Raw genomic sequence first — 16,804 nt, 5'->3', positions numbered from 1 at the left:
AATTATTTTCTGTTCTAAAATGGAAGGAAAAAAATAGAAATTTCCTACAAAATGAAATTCTGAAAAATAAATTCATTTGGGGTTAGTCAACAGATTTTGTTTCAATAAGCTCTTAATGTTTTGTTTTGCTAGAATTTAAAAGTTTTGTTCTGATTTCCACTTTTTAAATTTTATTTTAGGTAGTACAATATAAATTAAAGAGTGCTTTCCAAAAAGGTTGAAACAACATTTCAAGCTACGGTAACACAGTTGCCAAGCGAAAAAGGGAACTTTACTGTCCAAGAACAATAATCTGGAAAAGCTTGTTTCACTGAAGATGAGAAAAATTTAGTTTAAGCCTCTCCTCAGGCTGATTAGCCGGTGCTGAGCTGCTCTGCCAGCCATGGATTTTAAGAGGTCTCAAAGATTATCTTGGGGAACATGTTAACTTGCATCAGGTAGGGTGGCTTGAGTTAAATTCTAGGTCAGGGTACACCAGATGAAGATCTGGGCCAAGATTCCTGGACCTGTTTGCTCATTCCTAGGAATATTTGCACCCTGATACTGAGAGGAGACACCAGAAGAAAAAAGACATTTTTGGAAATGGGTGTGGACGTGTTCAATCTCCTTATATCAAAAAGTAAAACAAAAGCTCACTGGGGCAAGGACCATCTTCTTATTCTGTGTTTGTACAGTGCTTAGCGCAACAGGTTCCTAGTCCACAACTGGGGCTCATAGGTGCAACCACAATACAAATAATAAATTATAAAATCCTTTTTGTTGTTGTTATGGAGATCTTCTGTGAAATTCTCTGAAGAATACAAGTTCATCATCATTTTATGTATGAGAAATCCATGTACAAGACATCCCAAAGCTCTGTTCAAGCCAAGCTAGACACTCTAAAATTCCAGCCCCTGACAGCACAGGTCTAAATTAAGATATAGTTTATGTATTGTATTTCTTGACACCAGGAAACATGAGAGAGCCAGGCAGGAGAACCTATATGACCCAAAAGGTGGTATCTTTGGTAGTACGTGTGTTTTTTCTTTTTTATACCAATCATCAATAAAGCACAAAGCCCAGAGAGAGCTCCCATGCAAGTGTATTTTTAAAATGTACTTGTTATTGAGCATGTTATGTTACTGTCAGTCTGACAAAATTCTATGATTTGGCTGGTCTCAGAACTGCAGAAAAATTCACTTCTGTAATGATAACATGGAGGATAACATGTTTTGTTTTGTTTTTAAATGTACTCCCTCTTTTCTTGTGTGTGTCTAAGAGAGGAAGGGAGTAATCCTGGCTCAGCCACTGTTCTGCTGGGTGACTTTGGCAAATTCATTTGACCTCTCCATGCCTCAGTTTCCCAGCTGTAAATGCTGTAATTCTGCTTTCTCCCACCTTTTGCCTGTTTGTATTGAAATCTCTTTGGCGCAGGGATTGTCTCTGACTCTGTTTATATAAAAAGAAAAGGAGTACTTGTGGCACCTTAGAGACTAACAAATTTATTTGAGCATAAGCTTTCGTGAACTACAGCTCACTTCATCGGATGTAGCTCATGAAAGCTTATGCTCGAATAAATTTGTTAGTCTCTAAGTGCCACAACATTATTGTTATTATTACTCCTTTTCTTTTTGCGAATACAGACTAACACGGCTGCTACTCTGAAATCTGTTTATATACAGCACCAAGCACTGAGCGGCCCTGACTTCAGTTAGGGCTTGCAGTTGCTATTGTAATGCTAATTTAATAATAATAATGTGTTGTATACATATCCCTACCCAACATAAGACCTGTACAATTAAAACTGTAAATTAAAACTGGTGTAAACCCCATGAATGAAATGGGTTTGGCTAGTTTTTGGCATGTACAATAGAATTTGCTGCCAGTTGTAGTTTTCTTGCACTGATTGCTGTTTTTAAGTAATTGTCAAGAAGATGGAAGAGGTTTCTCTGATTCTGTTCTTATAAATCCAAATAGAGGGCAAGGAAGAGCAACCTTTACTCACTTTGGGAAGCACTAATTTACATGAGTAATCCTGTTGAAATCCAAGAAGTTACTCACATGAGTAAGCACTCACTAACAAAAGTAAGAATTGCCCAATCTTGCTCCAAATAAGTATGTCAATTGTATGGTGTGTGCAGGCTATTTTCAGAGACTTAAATAGATCGGTGTCCCAAATTGCAGGCAGAGATGTAGGTATCAAAATAATGCCCACCCAAATAGCTATACACTGTAGATATGTACAGAAGTATTCAAATCCTTTATTTATAGCACTATCAATGAGATCTTTGCTTCCTAAGGCCCTAGTCTTGCAAGATTCTGAGTTTCTGCTACTCCCACTATCAATGGAAGTTTGAGTGCTCAGCATGTTGCAGGATCTAAAATGGGGTAATGCATTGTTTCCTAGATTTTAAAAGAATTAAATGATATGTAATTATCACTAAATTAGCCAACTGTTACATACAATCTCCTCTCAGAGCTACATGATGGATCTCAGTATTCTGTTCTTGCTACGTGTGGTACACTTTCACTGGGAACGCATTACATTTGAAAATATCTCATAGTGGGAAAGCAGAATATCAGAGATGACTTCTGCCATGAGGCTATTAGAACAGGATCTTGCCCATACATTTCTGCTGTAGCTTAAGAATTAAAAAAAAAAAACTTAATGTCAAAATGATTTACTAAAACTCTCGGGTGAAATCCTGGCCCCACTGAAGTCAATGGGGGTTGGGCTGTTAACTTCAGAAGTGTCAAGAGTTCATCTAGAATATGTAAATGGCTGGGGCACGGGCAGCATGGCCTAGGGCAGTGGTTCTCAAACTAGGGCCGCTGCTTATTCAGGGCCTTGCGGGCCAGGCTGGTTTGTTTACCTGCTGTGGCCTCAGGTTCGGCCAATCGTAGCTCCCACTGGCCGTGGTTTGCTGCTCCAGGCCAATGGGGGCTGCAGGAAGGGCTGCCAGCACATCCCTCGGCCCGCGCTGCTTCCTGCAGCCCCCATTGGCCTGGAGCGGTGAACTGCGGCCAGAGGAAGCCACGATCAGCCGAACCTGCAGACATGGCAGGTAAACAAACCAGCCCAGCCCGCCAGAGGCTTTCCCTGAACAAGTGGTGGCCCTAGTTTGAGAACCACTGGCCTAGGGGTTAGTGTCAGGTGTGGGTTGAGGTGCCGGGGCCAGTTACCAGAAATCAGGCCAGGTTGGAGTGCCCAGAAACCAGAATCAAGAGACTAACCAGAGAGCAGGGATCAAGAGTCAGTTATCAAGAGTCAGGCCAAGTCAGGATATCGGGAGGTCAGGATCAGGTGGTGAAACTGAAGGACAGGAACCAGGAGGCAGTTACCAAGGATCAGGCTATGTGAAGATACCTGAAGGTCAGGATCGGAAGGCAGGAGCCAGTAAACACCCAACCAGCAGTCCATGGTAGAATGAAGCCTAGTTTTATGGACAACTGCCTGTTTCCTCCTTTCCTCCTGCAGCCCAATCAGGAGCCTTGGATCTCTCCCAATCAAGGTGTAGAGGTGGGGCTTGTGCCTCAGTTGTGCTTCGTGTACCCTGGTCCCAGCAACTGTCTTTGAGCTTTAGGATGGAGGATTGGAGTGTGATGACTTCCAGACCTCACGAACCCACTCCAAGATTTGTGGAGCCTGACAGCAGAACATAGTGGATGGATGTGCAGGAATGGGGCTCCTGAACTGTGGCAGGATGATAGACAGCACACCTATCTCTGTTTTGGCACCAGCCCACCTTGCCACAGAGTACATCAACAGAAAGAGTGACTTTTCCATGACTATGCAAGCATTGGTGGATCAGTGGGGTCACTTCACCTACATCAGTACAGTGTGGTCAGGGATGGTGTGTGATGCTTACATCTTTAAGAACTCAGGACTGTTCAGAAAGCTGCAAGCAGGGACATTTTTTCCTGACCAGTGGATTACCACTGGCTATGTTGAAATTCCATTAGTGATCCCGTGGACCAAGCCTACCCCTTACTCCACTGGCTTATGAGGCTGTACACTGGCTACCTTGATAGCACCAAGGAAAGATTCAACTACAAGATCACCAGAATGACAGTTGAATGTGCTTTTGTTAGGTTGAAGGGGCATTGGTGATGTTTACTCACAACTTTGGATCTCAGTGAGAAAAATATCCCAGTGGTTATAACTGCCTGCTATGTCCTGCATAATATTTGTGAAACAAAGTTGCCATCAGGGTAGAGGGCCGAGATGGAGCAGCCATCTACTGAGTTTGAACAGCCAGACATCAGGGCCCTTAGAAGAGTTAAATGTGGAGCTATGCAGCTGAGGGAGGACTCAAAAGAGCACCTTAACAGTCAGCCACAGTAATATGTTGTGATGGACTGTGCTCTGTGTGGCCCTGAAGTTCTGGGGGTGTTAGAAGTTGTATGCAGCTTAGGATACATTTATGAATATTACACGCTCTGTTAATGCACCTGTTAATTTTGCAGTGCATGCGGTATATTTATAATTATTACACTGTGTATGTCACTGATCCTATGAGTTCTGTCACCCGGTACAATAACAAGTAATGGGCGCTGTTAGTAGTGCTAGGCATTTTGAAGCATGTGTGATGAAGTAATAAAGATGAATTATTTTCCAGAAAATAGATTTTTATTGTGTTCCAAAGCCAGTTCAAAAAACCCCCCAATGTGCACTTAATAAACAAACACAATGACAAGTTCTGAAATAAATTAACAGAACAGAACACAACAAGAGGAAAGTGCATTCATGTCCATTTCAGTTCAAGTTGGCTATATATACAGCAACCATGGCTCTCATGGATCAGTGTACATGAAGCTGTGGTTGTCCTTACAGTCCACCAGCATGGAGTGGCAGGGGTAAGCATGCAGCCTCTGTTGTAACGTGGAATGATGGGAGGTGTAACGGGGGGGGGTGCTGAAATGGAGTTCTACACTGATTGCAAAGGGAGGCCAACTTGTGCTTGTTGAACCTGTAGGTCAAGAGTCTGCAGCGACTATGTTTGCTGCCAGAGAAGCCCCATTATGTGCTGGTGCATCTCCCACTCTTTTCCTCCTCAGTCTTCTGGGACTTTCTCCTGTCTGCTCTTTCCTGCTTCATAGTGTCTAGGATGTAAACCCTCCAGGCCCTCTGTTTGCTGTCCAATGCAGCACTGGCTTGTAGGATCTCACTGAACACATCCTCCCAGCTCCTTTTCATTCTCCTCCTTATCATGGCCGGGTTTTGAGGGAGGCCTCTCAAGGTTGCAACAGCAGCATCTACAGATTAAACCACACAGATTTGTACCATTGTGTATCTAGTCACAACAGAAAGTGGAAGTTAAGTTTCAGAACTCTCTTCCCTTGCTCCCCTAACATTTTAAACATGATGTGCTTGTTGACACTTCAGCCTTGGAGCATCTGTGCATAGCACTGCTCTCCAGCACCAGCCATGGTGAGCATGGCCCAGCAGTTGTGTGGGGAAGGTAGGAATGAGGAGGGAATTGTTTGGTTGCATGAAACAATACAATTTCAGTCCCTATGTTCATAGGTGTGAGTTCAAGGCAATGGCACTGTTTTCCTTAGGCAGTGGTGATTTTGACTGATATCTCACTCCTGAGGGTAACAAAGGCACAGAAAGCACAGCTGCTGCTGACATCCTGAAGCTGGCAGGATCTATATGCCACCAGCCAGTTTACTGCAATGGTGCCTGCTGAAGCTATCACTGAATAGTGTGGGAAAGTGTCCTACCGCTGCAGAAGAAATAAGGCAGCCATCCCTAGAAACCTTTGGGAGAGGATTGCAGAGTATCTCCATGAAGGTTTCACTGAGAGATCTAAGGAGGATTCAAAGGGTATCCCTGTGTACATAAACAAACTGCTCCCCAAGCCCCCTCTTCCATGCCTGGCTAACTTTACAGGGGAATGAAAAACAGATAACAACTCTTCCTCTGTTTGTTGTACCGCTACCTCTTCTAGTATGAGTACATTAATGGAAAGTTAATACCTGTGTCCTGCTACATTGGTGTCGGGATCCATCTTCCCATTTAAACTCGGTAATGGGAAGTGCATTCACACACTTACCTGAGGTTCCTTCCCCTGCATCAGACTCACCCATGCTCAGCTGCTGTGCCTGACTAGATTGCTTTGGTGTCTCAAACAGATCCTGGCTTGTGGCATAACTGGAACCCTGGTGTCACGCCTCTCACCCACCTCCTCTTCTTCCTCCTCCTCACTGTTCACACCAGGGATCTCTTTCTTGGGCTCCTCAGAGGTATTCATGGTGCTCTTCAGGGTTCTGGTGGGATCTCCATCAAGAATGGCAAGCAGCTTGTTGTAAAAGTGAAAGCTCTGCAGCTCAGCACCAGATCAACTGTTGGCCTCCCTGACCTGCTGGTATGCCTGCTGCAATTTCTTCACTTTAACACAACACTGCTGCTGATCCCTGGTGTACCCCTTCGCCTGCATCCCCCATGAAATCTGCTCATAGATGTCCACATTTCTATGACTGCTCCATAGCTGTGCATGCACAGCCTCTCCTCCCCAGAGGCCCAGGAGATCCAGTCTCTCCTGTCTACAGCAGCATGTTTGGAGCATGTAGCCAGTGTGGTCAGCTGGGCAGTTGCACATGATGAGGGAGGGCTGCTAAGTGTGCACACCAAGCTGGGCAATAGGGAAAAGACATTTCAAGAATAGATGGGGTTTTTAAAGGGGCCCTGGCTTCCGTTCTCTGTGGCCTCTGGGCACTGGAGTTCACAACTGTGACCAGAGCAGTCTGTATTGAGCATTGTGGGATAGATGCTGGAGGACTGTTAGGGTCAACACAGGTCACACTAGTACTGCGTCTACTGCAGTATGTCAACCATGGCTCAACGCCATTTAGGAAGGTGGGATTACTGGGCATTTACCTCAGTCGGAGACAAATTTGAGTGTAGACACATGCACAACTAGGTCAATGTCAGGCGACTTATGTCAATCTAACTTTCTTGTGTAAGACAGGCCTATAATCCATATGTTTTACATGAAAGTTCTATGATTCATCTATTTTATGTGAAGTTAAGTGTCTAAGAAAGAAAGATCATGAGTATCTAAGAGACGCACAAATAAATAGCTGTTCAGCTCTGCAACCTTAACATCCCTTTAGCTATGTGAGTCCTCCACACTGAAGAAAGGCCTCCTTATACACTTCATCCTGACTGTTCCTTAGATAAAAAATTATTTCTGCATTTCCTGAAAGCTTGTGATCATCTATGTTAGTGAATTAAATAATGCAGACTCCATTGCTTGGTAGAGTTTAGAATGACTGTTGATCCTTCATTAGGGACCAGTCCTGTAAGCTGCTCACCCCCTCAAACCTCATGATTCCAACTGGTTCAGGTACTCAGCACCTGGCAGGATTGGGCCCTTCCCCTGTAGCATTGAGGTCAGGCAGGTTGCACAAAGCAGACTGAGTGTTAGTACAAAGAAAGCTAGACAATGTCATCTAAAAATGTTTTTCCCTAAATCACAATACTAATTTTTGTGGGTTTTGGATGGATACAAGCTACATGGGTAATTTTTGGATGGGTACATTCTATAAGCCATCTTAACTGCTTTATATACGAACACCTTTCCAGTCTGCAGACTGCAAATAGGCTTTGTTCCACTGATGCAACTCACATCAGCTGGGCCAGATGCTCTGTGGGTTTTTTTAACTCTTTGGTTTAATTCTCACTTCCTTTACCTTTCAATATGGCATTAGTCTTTTTGAGCTCACATCAATTATTAATTTCTATTGTACATCTGTTGTGCTGTAGCAACCATAGCTGTGACAAGTTTAACACTACATTAATGGACCAAAAGAGTAATACTAAAATGATATGGGCCATTACAGTAGAATATTTCCTTCATTTTCTAAGGATAACCTGGGTGAAGATGCTGTCATCTCTAACAAGGAATTTGCTGGCTATTATTAACTTGTTTCTCAGCCTAAATGCTATTTTATGCAGTTTTTTGTGTTTAATATGCCTGAGTATGTACTTAGGTCATAAAAAATGAATACCCATTACAGGAAAATTTCACCCGGCCATTTGCTATTTAATTTGTCCTTCAAAAACACACATGGAAATTGCTAAAACCATGCTTTCATATTGGGATAAAAACGCCACAGCCTCCCTTCTATACTTATCTGATGGCTGAATGCGCTCTGATGCAGCTAGCAATTCAGGGCAGTGAGCATGTCTTACCATGTTGTAAATTTTGGCCATGTGATGGAAGGAGAGGGGAAGTTGGACTCTCCCATGCCATCTGTGCAAACTATATCAGAGTTGCCCAGAATCTCAGCAACTGGACTTAGGGTTGCCATCTGGCCAGGTTTTAACCAGCCTGGCCAGTTTTCTTCTGTCTTGACAGTTAAAAGATTTAAGGTGCTGTGTTGTGTTTTGTTCACTTGAAATAGTTAAGCAGAGTGATCATACCAGAGTCCAGACTGTAACTTTGAGTTAGGTGTTAGGTTAATGTAAGTCAAATGATAAAATAACATAAAAATACACACATTGGATGTTGTGTTGTGTTTGGTGTGTGTAGTGTGTTTTTCTAAAAATGTTCTCTAAAACATTTTAGTAATAATTAGCTATAATCAACACTAGGACAATTTATGTTTGTTGCGGGGAGTATTCAATGGCCAATTTTTCTGCATCTTGGAGATGACAATCCTAACTTCACTTGAGGCTGTGCAAGAGGGTAACTGAGCTGCTATCCCTTCTGGGAATTATTCAGTGCAAAGGAGGACAAAGTAGTCAGCAAGTAGGTATTGGTCAGCTATGCCAGGGTGGAAAGTTTGCTGCAGTTCTTGAAGGGGTGCACCAAATAATGCCCTAAACCTTTAGCTTAACCAGCAGAATGTCTGTAGGATGGCTGTACATACAACAGGTTGTGTTTAGCAGGCACAATGTAGCCCTTTATTTGTTAAATCCTGTGTGAATTTCTGATACTATATAATTTTTCATAATAACAGGAATGATGATAACCTGCTTGTGTAGTTGTAAACTATCTTGTGTATTCACATGAGACAATAATTCCTGACTGTTGAAAGAAATACTTGGATAGCCACTGTCTATAACTGATACCTTGGCTCATGTTTCTATGTTGCAGAGTAAAGAAAGATGCATGGAACTGTTTGAAAACAATTTATTTCAGTGCTTCACATCTTTTTGAATGTTCAAAGCTTTGTGTATGTATTGGAAAAGCAAGTCACACTTGATTACACAAGGTAATGGGATACATCAGAGTCGGAGACATTGTCCCTATACTTCCAGCCAAAGAACTTTATAAAGGGCAGTCATTACTCTGGATAAAAGCCATTGAACTTCAGTTAAACTGCTTCGAAGAACTGAAATTTAATTAGTTTAAATTTGTTCTGCACTTGCAGTGTCTGGGTGATTGGCCATCTCCAGGTTCCAGAATTCCTATGGAGTGAGTCTTCACATGACAGGCAGTAATTTAGCACATCTTTAGGCAAAGTATGTCATTTCATGTGCCACACTTCATTGCATCTCAGTTGGGCTTGGCCCAGTGAATCAAATGGTAAATGAAATATGCAAAAACATCTTTTCTAATACAACATTGCTTATCAATTAAATTACAGGAGGCCTTGCTGATAATCTCGTTAATGTCTCGTACAGCTCATGTTTTAGTATGTTTCAATATTATTTTAAGCAAAAGCAATTTGTTTGTTGGACATTACTTCACTTGTGAGTTATATTCAGCCATCAACTTTTTTTTTAAAGTGAAATCAGAGATAGAAATTTACTTATGGGCTCTCTTACAGTAGCTACTAATGGAGACCGTTGACCCTTGGGGAAATTGTAATTTAGATATTAACCCTTTAAAATGCTACTAGTCTTTTTCTGTTTCCAGCATTGTGCAGTCTCCAGAAAGACTGTGAACATAATCCATGCAAGTTTCACCCCCTCCTGCTCTAATATTCTCAGTCCATACAAAAGGCAGATAAAAGAGAGTAATGGTCCCATACACCCAGATTCAAACACCAGACTTTTCCTTTGGTCCATAGTAAAATAAGGTAAAAAGGGAGGAAAATATACACAGGAGAAAATCCTGCTCCCTGTCCTGGAAATATACATGGTTAAAGTAATGTGCAAACATAAACCACTGTGGGTGAAAAATCGGCTTTGGATGTGAGGTATAAATAACAAACATGCCATTAGAATCCATAAATTTTGCTATAATCCCAGATTCTCTCCTGTGCCAAGATTCACTCAGGTTGGGAGTTTGGAAACCTATTATGACTTTAACCTGTGCTAGCCCAGGCATATATTAGAGCCGCCATGGACTGCTGCCCTAAACTACATAAGTTGGCAATGGTCACTAAGGGAATTGCTGGAGTCCACTATGCTCCGCATACGCTGCATGCCCTCCACCCCCATGTCCTAGTGGCTACACCAGATCTTTGCTCCCTGTGGAGAAATGGAAACTTTTAATCTCCTGTAGTGCAAAGGGAGCTGAGTGAGGCCAATCGTACTTGTCTCTTAAATGTTTTCTGTGCACTGCCTAGTCACGCTGGTAGGTGCTATAAAATAATAATAAATGTAAACCCTCAGGATAATATATTTAGACAAAATTATTGGAGGCACAAAAAGCCCTTGGATATCAATAAATCCAGGTGAGCCGTAACTGAAGCCATAACCTCAACTAGCATATTTGAAAATTGGACACCTGCACCCTGATGAAGAAATGCCGCCTGAGACAGCCCAGCATCCAGGCCAGTCTTTGTGCCATTACAAACTTGAAATAAAAATATAGTCCTTTGATGGGTCATCCTTCCTTTTTGTGGGATAAATCAGTGACCACTCTAGTAAGTCAACAAAATTCAGTTTTCAGAAATGCAATTTTTTGTTGTCAGTGATGCCTTGCTAGATGTAACTCTAGCAAAAATAAATTCTCTCTCCTCATCTGGGTCTGTATTTCCTTCTCTGCTCCAACAGCCTGCAGAACTCTATCACTCAGAACTGAACAAAGACAATTGTCAGGGAATCTGCTAGGAATACTGGAGACAACCTACAGTTGCCTTTTAAAAACATATAAGGGCATGGTGTCTCATACAGATACTGGACTGTATGAAAGAAGAACTTCAGTGCCCAAATGAGCCCCCAGATTTACCCTGGTTCTATTTAAAACTATTTCTGAATTGTATTCCTTTTGAGGTCTCATACTCAGTACCTGCCAGTAAGTCAAAAATCCTTGGATTTTGAGGCATTTTGTACTCTCTATTTTCCTGTGGTGGTGTTAGTATTATATTACAGCAATGTCTAGAAACCTCAACCAAGAATCAAGTCTACACTGTACATATGACTGCCCATGGAGGAAAAACAATCATCATGTGCTGCTAATGCATAGACTAGAAGCTATTCAGGCTGGGGATCATGACATTAAAAAGCATATCTGGCGTATGCCTGTTTATACTCATGCTTCCATGCACCCAGCACAGGAGACAGAAATCTTCAATGTTTGTACTGCATGTGTGTCAGTGTGCGCTACTGTCTGCCCCAAAGGACACCATCAGCAGAGGTTTCAAAAGGCCCCCAATCCACCACAGAGCTCTGGGGAATAAGCAATAGAAACCCCAGTGGCTTAGTGCTACAGCACGAAATATCTCCACCTCCTCCTCTCAAGAGAGATTTCACAGGGAATACAGTAGGACAAATGTTTCTCTGGTGTAACTCTTCTGACTTCTGTGGCATTATAACAGGAATGAATTTGGCCCATTGTGCTTTATTTTTCTGCAGAAACCACTGGGAATTCCATATGGAATCATCATATAGATAACATTTAGTGTGTTCAGGTCCTCTCAGAGGTCCAGAGAAGCCCAGGCCATTTCCAGCTTTTGAGACATAATAAAAATAAAAAATGATGACACATGAAAACAAAATAAGGCACCAAAAAAAGAGTGAGACATAATATGAATACGAATATGAATAATATATTCATAATATGAATTTTGTATTTAACAAATTCTTTTCTAGCCTTTCTCTGTGAAAATACACTAATTATTGAGGAAAAATCTATTTTTCATGCAATGTCACAGTTGATATTAAACATACTGAGCCCATCCAAACACTCTTCTCCCATAGCTGATGCTTCATCCTGACTGATGAGAGAGAACTGATGCATTTGCAGCACTTTTGTTCAAAATGAAGCAGGGTGCACAGTACAGAGATTGTTTTTCCATACTCCAGCATAACCAGTCTTTTGTGTAGGTATCAGTATTTGGTGGAAGAGTTTTTGTCAGCAGATGAGTAGGGAAAGCATGATTATCAGCATTTCGTGGAATGTTACTTGAAATTTCAGAACAACTAATTTGAAGAAAAGATTGCATTTGTGCAGTGTTGCTCTTGTCAATAATCCCATTGTCAGTCACAGTCAAACCTGTAGTACTCATGAATTTCTCTTGCTGCGTAAGATCTACATCTTCCTGATGCTGTTGAGTTTCTTGATTGTACATAGGATCTTCTGCTGCATCTGTTATTGTTGGCACATCTCCTTCTTGACTACTGTCCTCATGTTCAGGTATTGGCACTGAACTATCACCTGTTGCAGTTGAGGAGTTTTCATTATCTGTAGCATTGTTTGTTGGGTAAGGTGTGTTTTCCAGTAGTTTGAGAAATGAAGTTATTGGCTTTGAGCTCTTAGCTGCTGCTTCACTCAGTTGTTTTTGCCCCTATAAAATTGGGACTTCTGGTCACCCTACCTGGAAGTGAGACACTAAGCTCTGGATTCCAACTCAATTGCACCTCATGGTGATGCAATTAAGCCACTAGGACAGATCTATTTAAGCATTTTTACTAGTGTGGGTGGTGGAGGAAATGTGCATTTGCATTAGATGTGTGTGATTACATAACAAAATAGAAATACTCAACTCAAACCATGTTTACATTGTACCAATAGTCTGCAACTCCTGGTTATTGGAGACCCAGCTACATTTCTTTTGTTGCTTCCCTTATTACATGTCTCATTCAGTCCCATGCTATGGCACCTTCCTCCTCTGTATGCTCTTAGTCACTAGGAATAAATATGCTGAGTCCCTGATCTGAGATCTCGCCACTTTTTCAGCAGCCTGCCATGCATAAGCACAAACCTAGGCAGTTATGATACACCACGAAGGGGGAAGCTAAACTCTCTGAGGATACCAAACTTTATGAAAAGTGGCTGGGCTTACATGTGCCCTGGTTGGCATTAGAGACTCTCATCATTATCTACATCAGGGATTATGGCCAGTGATCCTGAACAGAGCTGTAACATATGGCTATTCAACACCCTTGTGAGCCATAAATACACCTCAAAATATTTTGAAAAGTGTAAATGGTGAATTGTATGTAGCTGTCATCTCACGGCTTGTCAGCAGTCTCACTGCTATAGTCCTAGATCCTATGGGCTCAATTCTGCCAACCTTACTCAAGCTGTGTAGTATTTTATTCTATAAGTATTCCCATTATAGTCAATGCAGAGTAAGGTATTTCTCAGTTTGATTACCAGGTCCTATGACTTAAAAGCTATAGGAGAGATGGGGAGAATGCAGAGGGCAAGGTCTTTTTGGTCCTGTTGAGCTGTACTGGAGAATGTAAACTTCACGGTAGTATAGCACAAGTTTTTTAAAAATGCTATAAAAAGTAGGCACAATTTCCTTCTAAAGAGCTGTAGCTCCCATGTACTGAACATAGCATATTTAAGAATCAGGCAACTGTCTAAATATTAGATTCAGGGGCCTATCTTTAGGCTCCTATTTTTTTAAAACCCAGGGTTTTGAGGCAGGGACCATCTTTTTGTTCTGTGTTTGTACAGCGCCTCACACTATGGGTTCATGACTAGAACTCTGAGGCACTACTGCCAGACAAATAATAATTAATAATATCTGGAGTAGAATACATGCCCATGTATTTAAAGAAGCATTTAAGTTTAAGAAAATATATATTAAACTTATTTTAAAGGGAAAACATTAAGCAAAGTTACTCAGGAGACAGAATGCCTAAAGTAAAACAAATAAATACTTGTTTAAATATTTAACAGAGATGGGAGAATTCTGTTAGCAACTATATTCAAAACAAACAGGATTTTTCTCAAGATAGTTTTTACACTGTGGTCATTGTCTGTTTTCGTAATGCTGTGAGGTTTCCGCTGCATTGAGCCTGCTATGAAAAGTGTAATTCCAATAATTCTAACATCTTTGTAATTATTGTTTATCATAATTTGGGTTTTATACAATGAAATGACCTGTGTAGAAAAGCATCAGACTTCAACACTAGAGCACATTGCAATAGAACTTCAAATATACTTGTATTAATCAATTTCAGGACACTGCTAAAGCCAAATCCTTATCTACCTGTGGCAGATGTCTTTTAAATATGTATTTTAACATGTCAAGGAGAAGGACATTGGTCTGCCAACAGCTCCCATATTCCACAAGCTTAGGGACCTCTTCATTTTATTATCATTATTAATATAAAATTTATAATATGTAGGGTCTCCAAGCACTTTACATGGTGCAGTTAACTACTTAATCTCACAGAAATTCAGTTAAGTCAAGGAGATATAAGGACCACTTCTCCCGTCATTGAAATGCAACCACCTCTGAGGTGGAACACAGCAACTGTTAACAGCAGAACTACACACCAATTTAGTAAGTGAGGTAGAAAAGTGTACAATATTCAGTTGAAACTTAAGGAGAATTTAGGAAGACTAGGTGTAATGATCAAAGTCTGGGACTCCAAGGACTGTTTTTAAAATTTGTCTAGAACCCTGGGATTAATAGCCCTGATCTCCTAAAAAAACCAACAGCGCTAGATACTGCTTTATTAATATACTAACAGACAATACTAAGAGGAATTGGTTAGCTTTTCTATAATGTATGAGCACAATCTACCATAGCGAGTCTGTGTAACCATGTATTTCTTATCACTGTTATCCTCATCTTCCCTCTTCAATAGACTTGCCCACAAGAGAGAAGGGCCTGGTCAGCAGATATGCACTGAATCTTAAGGAGGGATATTTAAGAGTCTCAACTATGCAATGGGCCATGTACGGTATGTCCACCCACAGCCAGCACGTGTATCAGCATGGCAGGTGCGTCACCCTTCCTCCTTCCACTCCAACTCCTCCCATGGAAAAATTGCATGAACGCATATGAGGGGGTAGTGGCAAAACCACAGTGTAATTCTGAAATATCAAGATAGGACTCCATGTTGTCTGCCACCCCATTTCTGATCTTTTAGGATCTCTTAGCCACATCACTGCAATAAGAAGGGGAAAAGTGACATCAGTCTCAGTAAAAATGCACTAAAATAGCCTCTAGGCTTGAGACTTTGTGGTTGTTGGCGGGAAAGAAAGAGAACTGGTGCTTGATAATGATCTTAGTACTTACTTGCTACGTACTTCCTTCTGCCCACAAACTGTAAACAAGTTCTTTCAAACTTCCACCAAAACCTAGCAGTTTTTCAATGCATAGTAAGTCACGTAGGCTCAAGTACTTTAATATAACATTTACCTGAACTAATCTGCTTTCTTAAATTGACATGAAATAATTTAAAGGCAATACAGATGTTACCCCCAAAGTTCCAACTTCGTAAATGCATTTTTAATCCCTTTCTTCACTTACATTGTTATTTTTACAATATTTCTCTGGGGTTTTTAATGTTAATTTTAATAATTTATTTTTATTGCATTTTAGGCTTTGGAAAAGCAGAGTCTTGCCTGGTGGGTACTGGCCCATGCGTACTGCACCAATTCAGGGGAAATAGGAGAGGTATCAGAGCCATTACCTTCTGAAACCATTCCCTTTACAGTGTGCCCAAAGGGCTAAGACATCTAGGCTCTGGTGGACCTATGAGGGAAGTGAGTCAGGCTGGCTGAAAATGTTCTAGCAAAACCATTTTTAGCCAGAAAATTGAGTTTTTAATCAAACTTTTTTTTTTGTGGAAGCTGGCTACTTTTTGTGGAAATTTTTGACTTTTTGTTAAAAAAAACCCAACAAACCAAAACAAAAATGTTTCTGCCAAAAACCACATTTTTTGTTTTTGTTTTTTTTTTATAAAAAGTTGAAATTTTCCACAGAAAATGTGGAAGACATTTCCCCTCCCCCCCCCCCTTTTTGTTGATTTATTTTGTGAGGATCCAGTTACAGACCTCTGCTGGCCACAGCTGTAGTGGCATGAGACAAAGAAGGATATGGCCTTGCAGCTGACCAGGCTGCAAGCCAGTCTGAGCATTTGCATGCATTGTTGGGGACTCAAAGCAGATAATTGCACCATTGAGCATGGATTTGGGTGTGAAGCTGGGGGAGCTACATGTAGGATTTAGCTGGCCAGCTTTGAAAATAGGACTCCTTGGCATATTTCAGTGACCCTGAAGCAGCGAGTTAACCCTTCCCAAACACATCTCTTTCCATAGCTGTCTTTGCTGTATTTATATGGTCCAACAGCTCTTTCTGTAATTTTCATTTAATTTTTTGGTGGAGGGAATTTAATGTGAGAAATGTATTGGATCAAAATCAATGATTCTCTGGCTTATCCTGTGCCCTTTGCTGTTACAGCAGCCCAAAGATGCCAGAAATTGGCTAGGACTTGTGATTTCCCGAGCATGGGTGAATATCCAACATGTGTACAGCCATCTTAGGGTTCTGATATTACCTGCCTGCAGCTCTCATCTTTTAAGATGTGTTGGGGGTGCAGAACAAAATGGAGGGGGTGGAGCTGGAACACACTGTGTCTGGCAGTCTGCACCTGACAGAGGGTTGTAGCCAATGGGAATAGATCAGAGCAGCCTGGGGACATTTCTATTTTCAAAAGTAGTGCCCTAAACTG

The sequence above is a fragment of the Dermochelys coriacea genome, chromosome 9, assembly GCF_009764565.3.
Source record: "Dermochelys coriacea isolate rDerCor1 chromosome 9, rDerCor1.pri.v4, whole genome shotgun sequence".
Lineage (NCBI taxonomy): Eukaryota > Metazoa > Chordata > Testudines > Dermochelyidae > Dermochelys > Dermochelys coriacea.
The sequence above is the reverse complement of the archived record's forward strand: the minus strand, read 5'-3'. Positions refer to the sequence as shown.